Below are 15,820 nucleotides of genomic sequence, written 5' to 3' on the forward strand. Positions count from 1 at the left end.
TGGTTAGTTAGAACCTCTGGGTTTTCTAAAAGCTTCAAAGGAGAGTCTGATGCACAGCCAAGTGAAAACCACTGGACTTGGCGGCCAGTCAGCCCTGCCTACCTCCCTCAGCCTTGCCCACCTGCACAACACCCTCAGAGCAGACCCTGGGAACACTGTCCTATTAGTCCTGGGGCACAGCCCCTCTAGCCGCTGTGCAGAAATACCAAGAATAATCAAGCTTTACCCAATCCAAACCATGGGTGGAGGAGTGTGGAATTCAGAGAAAAAGGACTTGTGTTAGGGTCTCCAGAGAAACAGAACCAACAGGACATATATATATATATATATGTTGCGTCCTATGAAACAGAGCTCTAAGGATATCAAGGAATGATGAGAAAGAGAGACTGAAAGAAAGAAAGAGACAAACAGATGGGATCAGGGGGTCTGAAGCTTAACTTTAACAAGCAACAGACAACTTTACTCTAAACCAGCTCCTGCTTATAGACTGCAGGGTAACAAAAGGCATGCCTGCATTTCCTGAGGAAACAAAGTACTTAACTTTCTTCACACTTAATGTAACCATTTGGGGGTAAAGGAACATTCTGTTCCTCCCAGACTGTTTCAAACAAAGCAAGTAACTATCTCCTCGGTGTCTTGCCCACCCAGAGACTCCAGCTCCTCCCAACAAACTCTGCAGGTCTTGTTTTAACCCTTTGGCTCCTACATATATATATATATATAGTCAGGCGACCATGGGCATTGGTCAGTCCAAATTGCACAGGGCAGGCCACGAGTTGGAAACCCCAATGAAGATGAAGTTGGATTCTCCAGGGGAAGCTGGCCAGCTGCAGTAGAGGCTGGAGTTCTTTCTGACTTCTGAGATCTTTGGTTCTGGCTTTAAGTTCTCCAACTACTTGGATAAGGAGACTCCTCTCATTGCTGAGGGCAATCTCCTTTGTTGATTGTAGATACAATTCAGCTGTAGATGCAATTAACTGACTATAGATGCTAATTCATCTACGAAATGCCAAACAACTGGTTGCCATAACCTAGTCTGCTTGACAAGTGAAATGATCACAGACACTGTACCAGAAAATAAAGAGAACACACATGTCGTGGTGAAGATCATGCCCTTTGGGATCAGAATTGGGTTTGAATTTTCACGTCCCCACTTACCAGCTGTGTGACCTTGTCAACATACTTAACCTCGCTGAGATTTAGTTTCCTCATTTTAAAAATGGGGCCAATAGTACTTTCCTCACCTTGTTGCTGGGGGAACTAAATCAGATAATGCACGCAAAGGAAGGTTCCTGGTCCACAATGAGGGCTCTGTAAATGCCAAATAGAGCAGTTAAAGCTCAGACCTTGGAAACAGAAGATTTTGGATTAAACTTCTATTTAGCGGTTGTGTGGCCTTGGACATGTGTCATGGATTGAAAATTCTAAACCCCAATACCTATGATTGTAACCTTATTTGGAAATAGGATGTTTGCAGATGTAATCAAATTAACAGGAGATCCTACTGAATTAGGGTAGGCCCCAATCCAAACAGAGATGGGCAGGGAGACAGGAGAATGCCATGTGAAAAGACACACAAAAGTGCAAACTCCATAGACAGAGGAGAAAGAGGTTGAAATGCTACCTCCATAAGCCAGTAATGCCAAGGATGATGAGCAACCACCAGAAGCTACGAAGACAAGGAAGGATCCTTTCCTAGAGACTTCAGAGGAACATGGCCCTCCTGACACCTTGATTTCAGAATTTTAGTCTCTAGAACTATGAGATGATAAATGTCTGTTGTTTTAAACCCATAAGTTTGTGGTAAGTTGCTATAACAGTCCTGAGAAATGAACACAGCAAGTTACTTCACATTTCCGTGCAGTTTTCTTCTGTGCAAAATGGGTTCAGTCTTGCTGCCTGCTCCAGAGGGCTGCTGGGAGGCGGAAGTGGGGCAGTGCATGCAAAGGACCCGGCAGTGCCCACCTGGGCAAGGGCGCCATGCACTTTCCTTATTTATTAGATCCTCCCTGACGTGGTGAGCATGTGTCCTCTAGCGGGTGGGACCCTGGAGTCTGTTTCTGGGAATGCAGCATGGAAAAGCCAGAGCCTCCTTCCTGGTTTGCAGGAGAGGCTGGTCATATTCTCCCCACACCTGTCTGCCCAGTTCCTTTCACCAAGTTCCCCAAACTGGCTCTACCACTCTTCTTTTTTATTTATTTTTTTAATTGAAGTAAAATTCCCGTAACACGTAATTACCCATTTTAAGGTCTACCACCCAGTGGCCTTTAGGACAGCCGCAATGCTGTGCACCCCTCAGCTCTGTCTAGCTCTTCAGTTTATCCTGGAATCAAACCCCTGGTCCTATTCTGTCCCCAGCCCGTGGGGACAGCGACGCGGGGCTCCCTTTTGCTGGGAGGCGCCTGCACCTGCCCTTCAGCCGGGAAGCAGCTCTGGGCATGGAGGAGAGGACAGGGGCGCTGCCCGGGCCCGTGAGTGGCGTGTGCGTGTGCGCGTGCCCGTGGTCGGGGTGAGTCACCTCCCACAGCGTGGGGTCACCCCCACACCACAGAGGCCCTGTGTGCCGCTTTTGTGCGAGGGGTTTCTTCTCACTCAGTGACTCAGACGCTCCGGTCACGCGGCCACGTGATTCCCGGACCTCCGGCCACCCCTGGGAGGAAGGGTGAGGATGGCTGCGCTGGCCAGGAAGGGGGGCGCTGAGAGGACCGGAAACCGGGATCATCGGCCGGGAGACAGCCTCGGGGGCTCTGGTTTGGTGATAACAGAGACACCCACCCCCACCCCCAACCCAGCGAGGGCCGCTGCTGGTGGGCCTGGGGCCCCACCGTGGCCGCCCCATTCCACCCCCACCCTCCTCCGCCTCCCAGGAGCCCTCTGGAGCAGGCAGCAAGACTGAACCCATTTTGCACAGAAGAAAACTGTGCACGGAAATGTAGATTGAAATGCTACTGACCAATGAAAGGGAGGGGTAAGGGGTATGGTATGCATGAATTTTTTTGTTTTCTTTTTATTGCTTTTTCTGAATTGATGCAAATCTTCTAAGAAATCATCATGATGACGAATATACAACTATGTAACGCTACTGTGAGTTACTGATTATATATGTAGAATGGAATGATCATATGGTAAGAATGTCTGTTTGTATGTTGTTATGTTTAATAAATAAAAAAATTTATAAAATCTGTTCTACAATTGTTGGAGTGTGCTTTGAAATGTATTGCTTTTTTGTATATTTGTTATTTTTCACAATAAAAAAAGGATTTTAAAAAAATAGCTCTACAAGATAAGTACTATTATTATTAGCATCCCTTTTCTGTAGATAAGAAGGGATCCTAAACAGCTAGTAAGTAGACTGGCTGAGGTTTAAACCTGAGTAACCTGACTTCAGAGTTTTTGCTCTGAACCACTGTATTATAGTGGTAACCTGTGAGTGCTGGATAGTTTCATTTCCTTGTTTATGATTTCCTATGTTTTCTAATTTTCTAGAACAAACATATTTTACTTGTTAAATAAAAAAGCATACTTGGCTAAAAGATTCATTTATTCAATAAATATAAGGCACTATGCCAGAAACTCCCAATTTTTGTCAAATGAGCTAAAAAATAAATATGACAACACAAAATTCAATCCTACTTAGGGAGAAAAATGCTAGGTCATTTTCCTTTCATTTTACACTAATCAGGAAGGCAATTCTGTACCATTCTGTCCTACACACAAACAAATAATTTATTGGACATGTGATCCTTTACTTTCTCATTCCTCTGACCTTCACAATCATTCTGAATAATGACAATATGTAATTAATTCGGCATTAATTTGCAAAATTCACACTGCAATCATAAACGATCACAGTTTAAAAATCATGTCCTACTACTCCAAAACCTCTTCATCTCAAGTATCTGTCATCTGAATACAGCAGGGATGGAGACACAGATCCAATAGGCAGTAAGGCACTTATTAAGTAGTCATTAGGAGGTCACTATAAAAGACAGTGAATAAATAAGTAAAGCAGATTCTGTGGCTTCCTTTTAGAAAATCTGAATTTAGAATAATATCAATATGAAAGAGTATAAAGTTAGCAATGAGCCTTTGTGTTCTACAATAACAAAATGAGACACTACAGCAAAGATCACATAAATCGATGACTATATAAGTAGCTATACTGAAAGTAGTTGAATCTCATTATAACATAGCTAAAGAAAAGAAGAAAAATGAATATTTTTTTAATGCCTATCATATATCAGATACTGCTAGGCACTTTCACATATCTTACATCATTTAATCCTCACTGTAATTCTCTAAAGTATTTATTATTTTGCCTACATTTTATAAATGAAGAAACAGTTTCAGAGAGAATAAGTAACTTGACTAGAATAAGTGGAAATGGAGATAGGGTTTGAACCCAGGCCTATGTGATTCCAGACATTGCGGTTTTTATTATATTGCTCGGGCTTTCATTATTACACAAATTAGGACATGTCCCATATCAAATTATATTCTCTGGAGCTTAATAGCTATATTTAGAAAAACACAGAAATAAAATTATTATAACTCCTTAATATAGCATTATAATAGGATTCCATTGTATTGCTATTATAATGGGAAACACAGCTAAATTAGCAATAGTTGAAATGAAATATGCATTCTAAATTTATGATGTAGAAATTGGAAATTCATTTACCTGCTTTTCTGGTTCTAGTACAGGTGAGTCTGTTTCTAAGCATATGGAAGTTAAAGGCAACTGTTTCACCAGTTTCTGCCTCTTGGAGGAAAAAAAGAGAGAGCTAGTATATTTAAACATGAGACATAAAAATAAAATTAGAAGAGTAAATACAAAGCAAGCTGAAGGACCGAAATAATATACAAACAAAATTGGAAAGGGAATCACGGAACCCAAAAGTTCTTTGAAAAGACCGTGGATAAAACTCTAGCCAGACTAATAAACACAAGAGAGAAGAAAGAAATCAGATAGAGTTCTGTATCTTTTTAAGAAATTTAATTCATAATTAAATACCTTAAATCAAAGAAAACTTTACGTTCAGCTGGCTTTACTGATTAATACTATCAAACATTTGAGAAAGAAATAATAAAATTCTACATAAACTCTTCTAGAAAAAAAAAAAGAGGAGGGAACTCTCTTTATCTTACATTTTAAGGCCATCATGGCCCTGATACCAAAACTAAACAAAGATACTGTAAAAAAATTTTAAAGAAAACTACAGACCAATACTCATCATGAACATAGACATAAAAATCCTTAACAAATATTAGCAAATTGAATTCAGCAATATGTAAAAAGAGTACTATATCATGATGATGTAGAATTTATCCCAGTAATGCAGGATAGGCTCACCATATCAGTCAACGTAATTAACCTGATACCATCAAGTCATACAAAGAAAAACATTATGGTCATCTCAGTAGATGCAGGAAAAGTATTTGACAAAATCCAACATCTAACTATTTCAGATAAAAACTCTCAGCACACTAGATATAAAAGGAAATTCCTTAACCTAGGAAAAGTTATCCATGAAAACCTATAGCTGATATCACACTTTATGGTAAAAGAATGAATGCTTTCTTCCTAAGATCAGGAAAATAGCAAAGATGCTTGCTTTCACTATTTCTATTCAATATAGTACTGGTAACTGTACCCAGTTCAATAAGGCAAGAAAAAGAAATAAAGGGCATATATATTAGAAAGGCAAAAATAAAACTGTCTTTCTCAGAGATGACATGATCAACCATGTAAAAAACGCTAAAGAACCTATAAAACTCTACTAGAACTAACAATGAATGTAGCAAGGTCACTTGAAAAATCACATGTATTTCTATGTTACTAGCAATGAATAAATAGTAACAAGTTTAAAAGCCAGTACTATTAATAACATCAAAAATAGAAAGAACACAATGATAAATTTAACCAAAATATGTAATATTTGTAAGCTGAAAACCATAAAACAATGAGAGAAGTCAAAGAAGATATAAATAAATAGAGATATATACCATTTTCAAGGCAATTCTCACTAAATTGATCTATAGATTCAAGGCAATTTATTATAGAAAAAGTGCTCAAGTCATTCACGGAAGGATAATATTTTTAAAAAATGGTACTGAAGTGGATATCTATAGAGCAAAAAAATTAATCCTACTTGTACCTTGCATTATATACAAAATAGATCACAGACCTAAAGGTAAAAACTAAATCTATGAGCTTCTAGAAAAACACACAAAAGAAAATCTTTGTGAACCTGGGTTAGGCAGATTTCATAGACATGATATCAAAAGCAGGAACAAGAAAAAATACTGATAGACTAACTTCATCAAAATTAAAAATCTCTTTGAAAGACCCAATTAAGAAAATTAAAGATTGGGAGAAAATATCTGCAAAACACACAGCAGATAAATAACTTATATCTAGAATATATAAAGAACACTGCCAAACAAACAAACAAAAAAGAATACTGCTAAACCAATAATAAGAAAATTACCCAATTAAAAAAAAGGTGTAAAGATTTGAATGGAACTTCACCCAGGAAGAGGTATGGATGCTTGGATGGTAGGTAAGCATGTGAAAAGATGTTTAATATCATTAGTTAATGAGGAAAAAAAATGAAAGCCACAATGTGTGACAACCATACATATATTAAAATGGCTAAAATTTAAAAAACAACATAACACCAAGTGCTAGCAAGGGTGCAGAACTTTCACAAATTGCGGGTGGAAATTCAAAATGGTACAACTTCTTAAAAAAGGTAAACAAAAACTTGTCATATGATCTAGCAACACCATTCGTAGGTATTAATGCCTGAGAAATGAAAACAGATGTCCAAACAAAAACCAGCACTCTAATGTTTATGGCAGCTTATTCATAATATCCCCAAACTGCAAACAATCTGAATATCCATCACCTGGTAAACAGTTCAACAAGCTGTAGGACATCCACACAATGAATATTACTCAGCAATCAAAATAAATGGACTACTTACACATACAACAACATGAATGACTCCAAAAGCATTAAGCTAAGTAAAAGAAGTCAGACCCAAAAGCCTACATGTTACACGACTCCATTCATATGATGTTCTGGAAAAGGGACAGAAATCAGATCAGTGGTGTGAGGGCTGGGATGAAGGGAAAGGACTGAGTGGGAAAGCAGATGAGGTGACTTAGAGATAATGGAAACATGCTGTGATCTTGCATGCAGAGGTGGTTACATGACAGCATACATTTGTCAAAATTCATAAAATTTTATACCTAAAAAGGGTTTACCACTACAGATATCTTCCTCAATAAAGCTTTAAAACTACAATAAAAAACAAACTACAAAACAGATAAATGATTGCTAACGGAGATAAAAAATATATTGATTATAATTCAATTCTATACTTTTTACTCATATTAGTTTTTTAATTTTCTTAGACAATTTACTGTATTTCAGTAATATGCATCCCAATTTCAGAGATGATAAAACATTTCAAAATGGATGAAATATGATACATTCCCTAAAATGAATTTTTTGCTTTTTTACTCAGCTATAATTCACACACCAAAATATCCCCCGTTTAAAGTGTAGAATTCATTAGTTTTCAGTATATTCATAAGATTGCGAAGCCATCATCACTATCTAATTCCAGAACATTTTCACCACCCCAAAAGAAATCCTGTACCCCATTAGAAGTAATTCTGCATTTCCCCTCCTCCCAGTAAATATTAATTTATTTTCTCTCTTCATGGATTTACCTCTTTAGTACATCACATAGAAATGGAATCATTCAATATGTGGCCTTTCATGCCATATTTTTTACTTAGCATGTTTCCAAGGTTCATTCATGTTGTAGCATGAATCTGTACTTCATTCTTTTTTATGGCTGAAGAATTCCATTGTACGGTTATATCACATTTTGATGGACTTTGGGGTTATATCCACTTTTTGGCTATCATGAATAATGCTCCTATAAACTTGTTTTTACAAGTTTTTATGTGAACATATATTTTCAGTTCTCTTGGTTATATAGCTAGGAGTGGCACTGTTTGGGTATATGAAAAGTTTATGTTTAATTTTTTGAGGAACTGCCAAACTTTTTCAAAGTTGCTGCAACATTGAAATTCCCTTGAGAAATGAATGAAGGCTCCAATTTCTCCATGTCCTCATCAACTCTTGTTAATATCTTTCTGGTTATAATCATCTTAGTATAAAGTGGTGACTGTTGTGGTTTTTTTTTTTTTTACATGTACAATCAGTAATTCTTAATAACATCACATAGTTGCATATTCATCATTTCTTAGTACATTTGCATCGATTTAGAAAAAGAAATAAAAAGACAACAGAATAAGAATTAAAACAATAATAGAAAGAAAAAAAAACAAAAAAAACAAAAACAAAAAACCTATACCTCACATGCAGCTTCATTCAGTGTTTTAACATAATTGCATTACAATTGGGTAGTATTGTGCTGTCCATTTCTGAGTTTTTATATCCAGTCCCATTGTACTGTCTGTATCCCTTCATCTCCAATTATCCCTTCTCTTTTTTTTTTTTTTTAATTAACAGAAAAAAAGAAATTAACCCAACATTTAGAGATCATACCATTCTACACATGCAATCATTAATTCTTAACATCATCACATAGATGCATGATCATCCTTTCTTAGTACATTTGCATTGGTTTAGAAGAACTAGCAACATAACCGAAAAAGATATAGAATGTTAATATAGAGAAAAAAATAAAAGTAATAATAGTAAAATCAAAACAAAACAACACAAAACAAAACAAAAACCTATAGCTCAGATGCAGCTTCATTCAGTGTTTTAACATGATTACTTTACAATTAGGTATTATTGTGCTGTCCATTTTTGAGTTTTTGTATCTAGTCCTGTTGCACAGTCTGTATCCCTTCAGCTTCAATTACCCATTGTCTTACCCTGTTTCTAACTCCTGCTGAACTCTGTTACCAATGACATATTTCAAGTTTATTCTCGAATGTCCGTTCACATCAGTGGGACCATACAGTATTTGTCCTTTAGTTTTTGGCTGGATTCACTCAGCATAATATTCTCTAGGTCCATCCATGTTATTACATGGTTCATAAGTTTATCTTGTCTTAAAGCTGCATAATATTCCATCGTATGTATATACCACAGTTTGTTTAGCCACTCTTCTGTTGATGGAGATTTTGGCTGTTTCCATCTCTTTGCAATTGTAAATAATGCTGCTATAAACATTGGTGTGCAAATGTCCGTTTGTGTCTTTGCCCTTAAGTCCTTTGAGTAGATACCTAGCAATGGTATTGCTGGGTCGTATGGCAATTCTATATTCAGCTTTTTGAGGAACCGCCAAACTGCCTTCCACAGTGGTTGCACCCTTTGACATTCCCACCAACAGTGGATAAGTGTGCCTCTTTCTCCGCATCCTCTCCAGCACTTGTCATTTTCTGTTTTGTTGATAATGGCCATTCTGGTGGGTGTGAGATGATATCTCATTGTGGTTTTGATTTGCATTTCTCTAATGGCCAGGGACATTGAGCATCTCTTCATGTGCCTCTTGGCCATCCGTATTTCCTCTTCTGAGAGGTGTCTGTTCAAGTCTTTTTCCCATTTTGTAACTGGGTTGGCTGTCTTTTTGTTGTTGAGATGAACAATCTCTTTATAAATTCTGGATACTAGACCTTTATCTGATATATCATTTCCAAATATTGTCTCCCATTGTGAAGGCTGTCTTTCTACTTTCTTGATGAAGTTCTTTGATGCACAAAAGTGTTTAATTTTGAGGAGTTCCCATTTATTTCCTTCTTCAGTGCTCTTGCTTTAGGTTTAAGGTCCATAAAACCGCCTCCAGTTGTAAGATCCATAAGATATCACCCAACATTTTCCTCTAACTGTTTTATGGTCTTAGACCTAATGTTTAGATCTTTGATCCATTTTGAGTTAACTTTTGTATAGGGTGTGAGAGATGGGTCTTCTTTCATTCTTTTGCATATGGATATCCAGTTCTCTAGGCACCATTTATTGAAGAGACTGCTCTGTCCCAGGTGAGTTGGCTTGACTGCCTTATCAAAGATCAAATGTCCATAGATGAGAGGGTCTATATCTGAGCACTCTATTCGATTCCATTGGTCGATATATCTATCTTTATGCCAATACCATGCTGTTTTGACCACTGTGGCTTCATAATATGCCTTAAAGTCAGGCAGCGCGAGACCTCCAGCTTCGTTTTTTTTCCTCAAGATGTTTTTAGCAATTTGGGGCACCCTGCCCTTCCAGATAAATTTGCTTATTGGTTTTTCTATTTCTGAAAAATAAGTTGTTGGGATTTTGATTGGTATTGCATTGAATCTGTAAATCAATTTAGGTAGGATTGACATCTTAACTATATTTAGTCTTCCAATCCATGAACACGGTATGCCCTTCCATCTATTTAGGTCTTCTGTGATTTCTTTTAGCAGTTTTTTGTAGTTTTCTTTATATAGGTTTTTTGTCTCTTTAGTTAAATTTATTCCTAGGTATTTTATTCTTTTAGTTGCAATTGTAAATGGGATTCGTTTCTTGATTTCCCCCTCAGCTTGTTCATTACTAGTGTATAGAAATGCTACAGATTTTTGAATGTTGATCTTGTAACCTGCTACTTTGCTGTACTCATTTATTAGCTCTAGTAGTTTTGTTGTGGATTTTTCCGGGTTTTCGACGTATAGTATCATATCGTCTGCAAACAGTGATAGTTTTACTTCTTCCTTTCCAATTTTGATGCCTTGTATTTCTTTTTCTTGTCTAATTGCTCTGGCTAGAACCTCCAACACAATGTTGAATAATAGTGGTGATAGTGGACATCCTTGTCTTGTTCCTGATCTTAGGGGGAAAGTTTTCAATTTTTCCCCATTGAGGATGATATTAGCTGTGGGTTTTTCATATATTCCCTCTATCATTTTAAGGAAGTTCCCTTGTATTCCTATCTTTTGAAGTGTTTTCAACAGGAAAGGATGTTGAATCTTGTCGAATGCCTTCTCTGCATCAATTGAGATGATCATGTGATTTTTCTGCTTTGATTTGTTGATATGGTGTATTACATTAATTGATTTTCTTATGTTGAACCATCCTTGCATACCTGGGATGAATCCTACTTGGTCATGATGTATAATTCTTTTAATGTGCTGTTGGATACGATTTGCTAGAATTTTATTGAGGATTTTTGCATCTGTATTCATTAGAGAGATTGGTCTGTAGTTTTCTTTTTTTGTAATATCTTTGCCTGGTTTTGGTATGAGGGTGATGTTGGCTTCATAGAATGAATTAGGTAGTTTTCCCTCCACTTCGATTTTTTTGAAGAGTTTGAAGAGAATTGGTACTAATTCTTTCTGGAACGTTTGGTAGAATTCACATGTGAAGCCATCTGGTCCTGGACTTTTCTTTTTAGGAAGCTTTTGAATGACTAATTCAATTTCTTTACTTGTGATTGGTTTGTTGAGGTCATCTATGTCTTCTTGAGTCAAAGTTGGTTGTTCATGTCTTTCCAGGAACCCGTCCATTTCCTCTAAATTGTTGTATTTATTAGCGTAAAGTTGTTCATAGTATCCTGTTATTACCTCCTTTATTTCTGTGAGGTCAGTAGTTATGTCTCCTCTTCCATTTCTGATCTTATTTATTTGCATCCTCTCTCTTCTTCTTTTTGTCAATCTTGCTAAGGGCCCATCAATCTTATTGATTTTCTCATAGAACCAACTTCTGGTCTTATTGATTTTCTCTATTGTTTTCATGTTTTCAATTTCATTTATTTGTGCTCTAATCTTTGTTATTTCTTTCCTTTTGCTTGCTTTGGGGTTAGCTTGCTGTTCTTTCTCCAGTTCTTCCAAATGAATAGTTAATTCCTGAATTTTTGCCTTTTCTTCTTTTCTGATATAGGCATTTAGAGCAATAAATTTCCCTCTTAGCACTGCCTTTGCTGCGTCCCATAAGTTTTGATATGTTGTGTTTTCATTTTCATTCGCCTCGAGGTATTTGCTAATTTCTCTAGCAATTTCTTCTTTGACCCAGTCGTTGTTTAGGAGTGTGTTGTTGAGCCTCCACGTATTTGTGAATTTTCTGGCACTCTGCCTATTATTGATTTCCAACATCATTCCTTTATGGTCCGAGAAAGTGTTGTGTAAGATTTCAATCTTTTTAAATTTGTTAAGACTTGCTTTGTGACCCAGCATATGGTCTATCTTTGAGAATGATCCATGAGCACTTGAGAAAAAGGTGTATCCTGCTGTTGTGGGATGTAATGTCCTATAAATGTCTATTAAGTCTAGTTCATTTATAGTAATATTCAGATTCTCTATTTCTTTGTTGATCCCCTGTCTAGATGTTCTGTCCCTTGATGAGAGTGGTGAGTTGAAGTCTCCAACTATTATGGTATATGAGTTATTTCCCTTTTCAGTGTTTGCAGTATATTCCTCACGTATTTTGGGGCATTCTGATTTGGTGCGTAAATATTTATGATTGTTATGTCTTCTTGTTTAATTGTTCCTTTTATTAGTACATAGTGTCCTTCTTTGTCTCTTTTAACTGTTTTACATTTGAAGTCTAATTTGTTGGATATTAGTATAGCCACTCCTGCTCTTTTCTGGTTGTTATTTGCATGAAATATCTTTTCCCAACCTTTCACTTTCAACGTATGTTTATCTTTGGGTCTAAGATGTGTTTCCTGTAGACAGCATATAGAAGGATCCTGTTTTTTAATCCATTCTGCCAATCTATGTCTTTTGATTGGGGAATTCAGTCCATTGACATTTAGTGTTATTACTGTTTGGATAATATTTTCCTCTAACATTTTGCCTTTTGTATTATATATATCATATCTGATTTTCCTTCTTTCTACACTCTTTTCCATATCTCTCTCTTCTGTCTTTTTGTATCTGACTCTAGTGCTCCCTTTAGTATTTCTTGCAGAGCTGGTCTCTTGGTCACAAATTCTTTCAGTGACTTTTTGTCTGAGAATGTTTTAATTTCTCCCTCATTTTTGAAGGATAATTTTGCTGGATATAGGAGTCTTGGTTGGCAGTTTTTCTCTTTTAGTATTTTAAATATATCATCCCACTGTCTTCTAGCTTCCATGGTTTCTGCTGAGAAATCTACACAAAGTCTTATTGGGTTTCCCTTGTATGTAATGGATTGTTTTTCTCTTGCTGCTTTCAAGATCTTCTCTTTCTCTTTGACCTCTGACATTCTAACTAGTAAGTGTCTTGGAGAACGCCTATTTGGGTCTAATCTCTTTGGGGTGCGCTGCACTTCTTGGATCTGTAATTTTAGGTCTTTCATAAGAGTTGGGAAATTTTCAGTGATAATTTCTTCCATTAGTTTTTCTCCTCCTTTTCCCTTCTCTTCTCCTTCTGGGACACCCACAACACATATATTTGTGCGGTTCATATTGTCCTTGAGTTCCCTGATACCCTGTTCAAATTTCTCCATTCTTTTCCCTATAGTTTCTGTTTCTTTTTGGAATTCAGATGTTCCATCCTCCAAATCACTAATTCTATCTTCTGTCTCTTTAAATCTATCATTGTAGCTATCCATTATTTTTTCTATGTTTGCTACTTTATCCTTCACTTCCATAAGTTCTGCGATTTGGTTTTTCAGTTTTTCTATTTCTTCTTTATGTTCAGCCCATGTCCTCTTCATGTCCTCCCTCAATTTATCGATTTCATTTTTGAAGAGGTTTTCCATTTCTGTTCGTATATTCAGGATTAGTTGTCTCAGCTCTTGTGTCTCATTTGAGCTATTGGTTTGTTCCTTTGACTGGGCCATATTCTCAATCTTTTGAGCGTGGACAGTTATCTTCTGCTGCTGGCGTCTGGGCATTTATTCAGATTTCTCTTGGTGTTGGACCCAGCAAGGTTGTAATATTTTTCTGTGAAATCTCTGGGTTCTGTTTTTCTTATCCTGCCCAGTAGGTGGCGCTCGTGGCACACGTTTGTCTGCGGGTCCCACCAGTAAAAGGTGCTGTGGGACCTTAAACTTTGGAAAACTCTCGCCGTCCTGGGGGTTCGCTAGCCGAAACGGCTTGAGCCGGCCCGGGGTCCGAACGCAGGGAGGGTTGCTGGTCGCCGCAGCCAGGGAAAGAGCCCGTCCGAATTTCCTAGTCGGCCCTGGGCAACAAGCGTGGCGGGAGGGCGCCAGCGGCAGCGGCCCGCCCGAGAGAGTGCACGTTCCCCGGGAGTCACGGGTTTGGAAGGGGCCTCCCCCACCCGTCACCGTTCTCCGCGGCCTGGGGGTTTCCGATCCAATTCTCTCAGTTGGTCCGGGGGCTGCGCGTGGTGTGGGTGCCAGCCGTCTTTGTTTCAGGGGACCGCCTCTCCAATTCTCCCAGCCGGCCCGGGAAGGGGGAAGGGAGTAACTCCGGCCGCTTGCCACCCCGCCCGGTAAGGCCCGCGCGCCTCGGCGATCTCACCCGAGCTGCTTCTCTCAGCCAGCCAGCCGTTCCAGGATGGGGTACGCTGTCTTTTTTATCTCTGTTGTGGCTTTGGGCGCTTTCTGTATCGTTTCTACTCCCCTAGTAGGTGTCCTGGAGAAGAAACTAAGATCCGCGCGTCTTACTAAGCCGCCATCTTCCAGGAAGTCCTCGACTGTTGTGGTTTTGATTTGCATTTCCCTAATAACTAATGATTTTGAGCATCATTTCATATGTTTATGGGTCATTTGTCTATCTTCTTTAGAGAAACAGCTATTCAAATCCTTTGCCTATTTTTAAATTGGGTTATTCATTTTTTTGTTGTTGAGTCATAAAGGTTCTTTATATTCTAGATACTACACCCTACAAGATATACGCTTTACGAATATTTTCTCCTATTCTGTGGATTGATTTTTCACATTTTTGATGGTGCCCTTTGAAGTACAAATGCCTGTGATTTTAATGATGTTAATTTACCTATTTTTAATTGGGTTGCTTGTGCTTTTGGTGCCATATCTAAGAAACTATTGCTTAATCTCAAGTTATGAAGATTCATATCTATTTTCTTCTCAGAGTTTTATAGTTTTAGTTCCCACACTTAGGTTTTTTTTTATCTGTATTGACCTAGATTTTATATGTGGTGTGAGGGAGGGACCAAAGATTAATTTTTGTTATGCAACTAGATTAGTATAGCAAGTTTGCAATACTAGCGCTTACTTTAAAGTATATTTCACAGTTTCAGATAGGGTTCAATGAAATAACTTACCTATCCACTTCTTATGACAGAAGGAGGAATCGAGAAGTACCCAGCACTTACTCCTTCCATGGCTACAGATGGCCGACCGTCAAATGCATGCAACAGCACCTTGTCGGCACCTCTCAAAAATTAAAAATAAATAAAAGTTATAGAGTTCCATTTTTTATTTCCTTAACAAGAGTCTTTTCCACTAATTAAGCTGAATGATAATTCACAGGTTCAAGTAAATGTTGGTTGTTATAAAAACAAGGTTCTATGAGTTCTAAAACACAGATAAATGTACAATGTCCAAATACTAGTATAAAAATATAGCGAATTCTTAATCTTCAAGAGTTTGGCAGGTCCTTAGAAAGTTAAGTATAGAATTACCATATGACTAACCTGGTAATACCAGTACTAGGTATGTGCACAAAAGAACTGAGAGCATGGACTTAAACAGATAGATTTGCACAATGATGTTCATGGTGGCATTACTCACACCTGACAGAAGATGGTAACAGGGTGGGCAATGGCGGCAGAACAGTGGCAGAGGTCTCTCCTGCCATGCAGGAGACCTGGGTTCGTTTACTGGTGCCTGGCCATGCAAAAAAAAAAAACATACCAAGATAGTAACAACCCGGGTGTCCATTAACCGATGAAT

The 15,820-nt window shown here is 37.8% G+C and overlaps 1 protein-coding gene and 1 long non-coding RNA gene across 3 annotated transcripts in view; one reads left to right on the forward strand and one right to left on the reverse strand.

Moving 5' to 3' along the window:
- Positions 1-417: 417 nt before the first annotated feature.
- On the reverse strand, positions 418-15,814 carry LOC143680760 (uncharacterized). Of its 2 annotated transcripts, XR_013174167.1 has the most exons (4): positions 15,659-15,814; positions 15,190-15,301; positions 4,682-4,762; positions 418-1,311 (listed from the first exon to the last, which is right to left on the reverse strand). It is a non-coding gene; the product is annotated as an uncharacterized LOC143680760 (long non-coding RNA). The 2 variants fall into 2 exon arrangements; XR_013174166.1 differs by having other exon boundaries at positions 15,190-15,814.
- RNF2 (ring finger protein 2) overlaps positions 14,339-15,820 on the forward strand; it is a 670,080-nt gene continuing 668,598 nt past the window's right edge. The window contains exon 1 of the mRNA XM_077157233.1: positions 14,339-14,464. The gene's annotated coding sequence lies outside the window, so the exon portion shown is untranslated. The remainder of the gene's footprint in view (positions 14,465-15,820) is intronic.

The sequence above is a fragment of the Tamandua tetradactyla genome, chromosome 4, assembly GCF_023851605.1.
Source record: "Tamandua tetradactyla isolate mTamTet1 chromosome 4, mTamTet1.pri, whole genome shotgun sequence".
NCBI lineage: Eukaryota > Metazoa > Chordata > Mammalia > Pilosa > Myrmecophagidae > Tamandua > Tamandua tetradactyla.